The sequence below is a fragment of the Myotis davidii genome, unplaced genomic scaffold (assembly GCF_000327345.1).
Source record: "Myotis davidii unplaced genomic scaffold, ASM32734v1 scaffold826, whole genome shotgun sequence".
NCBI lineage: Eukaryota > Metazoa > Chordata > Mammalia > Chiroptera > Vespertilionidae > Myotis > Myotis davidii.
In genome coordinates this window covers 439,143-441,197 of record NW_006297142.1, presented here as the reverse complement: position 1 = coordinate 441,197, position 2,055 = coordinate 439,143, and positions in this window count along the sequence as shown.

Here is a 2,055-nt window from a genome sequence, read left to right as displayed (position 1 = left end):
GCCTGGCGCCTCCCCTGGGGAAGCCCCGCCCCCACGCCCAGCCTTCCCTGTGCCATCAGGGTCCTGTCCTGTTGCGCCTCCCGGGATGCTGGCTGGGCCTCGGGGTCCGGCTGCATGTGCTGTGGCTCCGCGGAGGGGCCGCCTGGCCGGGCAGCATGGCCATCTAGGGCACAGGCCCGCCACCCGGGCGATTGGGTTTCACCCTGACCAGCCCCTGGGCGTCGCAGAAGCCGGGAGGGATCGAGTGACTTGGTAACGTGAGCTCCTTCCCCGGGGAGGAGGTCTGCCGTTCCGTATGTGACAGGAAGGGCGATCATCCTGTCCCCACCGACATGGGTGGAGGTGGGCGTGCGGGCCCGGCCCCGCCCTTGGTGGCCACCCTCGCCTGTGCTTCTCAAAGCGGGTTCCTGGGAACCCTGGCCCCCACCCCCAGGGGAGGGGTGACGGCCATAGCTGAGGCGGGCAGGTGTCAGTCAGAGCCGCTGTCACCTGTGGCGCTTACTGGCGGTCCCTGTGACATCGCTTTAACTACGCAGTCTCCATACGTCACCGTGTTCAAGGCGCTGGGCAGGCTGACCTCCCGGGTCCGTCTGGCCCGGCGCTGAGAGCTACACCTGCTGCTTTAGCTCGGGGTGGCTGCGGAGAGCCCCCGCGACCCGTGTCTCCGGGCCCGAGCCACAAGGCAAAGGGGTCACGGGAAACAGAGTCAGGAGCTGGGGGACGGGCGGCCAGCGGCTGCCTCTGTCCCTGGGACCGCCCCGGGCCTCCCGCCCTGAACAGGACCAGCGGGCCAAGCACAGCGACCACAGGCTCCGAGGAGGCGGGCTCTGAGGCCGTGCCTCTGTCCAGCAGACGGGACGCGACCGTCAGAGGACAGGGGAGGGGCCCCTTCCGAGGCCAAACCGGCCACCACGTCCCCGTCTCCGAACGGGATGGTGAGGGCGGCGCCCCCGGCGGGGCTGCCCTGAGGACGCAGTGAGCTCCGAGGTGCAAAGTGCTGAGCGCGGCCCTTTGGGGGGGCACCTGCCCGCCTCAGCTATGGCCGTCACCCCTCCCCTGGGGGGGGGGGGCAGGGTTCCCAGGAACCCGCTTTGAGAAGCACAGGCGAGGGTGGCCACCAAGGGCGGGGCCGGGCCTGCACGCCCACCTCCACCGCGGGGGGTTTCACCCCGAGGGGGGCAGCCGGTGGTGTGAGCACAGGTGAGGTCTCGGTTACGCGGACACAGGGTTTCCATTTGTCATTGAATAAACCCCCTCCTCGAGAGCTCGTTATGGCTCCTAAATGCTCCTGAGATAAGGCTGAAAGCTCTGACCGTTAGCTACAAAGCGCTCCACTCGCCCCTGCCCTCTGGTCCCTGCAGCAGGCGAGCCCACTCTGGCCTCCTACCTGCTCACCAGCCAGGCACCCAGCAGCCTTCCCGCATCCAGGGGCCCCTCCCCCCGGGAAACTGGGGCCCCTCCCGCACGGCCTTCGGCTCCAGCCCCCTCCGGGGCGCCCTCCTGTGCACCTGCCGTAGACGCTCTGCTACATGGAGGCTCCCACAGAGAAAGCCTTGGCCTCTCCTGCTTCCTTCCTGCTCAGAAGGGGGCGCGGGGGCCTGGAGGACCTGGGAACAGAGGCTTGAAAAGGGGGGGCCCAGGAGGGGGACCCAGGCCTCGCGATGGGGAAGCCATCAGGCCCCTGGCGAACGCCATCCTCTGCCTGTCCGTGCCTCGGCCGGAGCGCGGGGCCCACTCGGCGTCTGGTCGGTAAAGGCTGACCTTGGACTCGCGTTTGCCTGACGTCATCTTCCTTCCCAGAGGCTCGCCCCAGGGCTCGGGCCCAGCTCTGTCGTGCTGCCACTTCTCCCCAGCCTGCTCCCTGGAGTGGGAGAGGGTGGAGCCGAGGCCACAGGCCCCGCACAGTCCCAGGGACCACGGGCTGGGACGCTGTCCTCCAGCCCCGGGTGGCACTCCAGGGAGGTAACAGGTTTTTGGCAGGCCCTCCTCCCAGCCAGCCTGGGGCAGGTGCCCCGCGGCCCCATTAAGTGCCTGCAGGCCTTCCGCCCTGTGGCT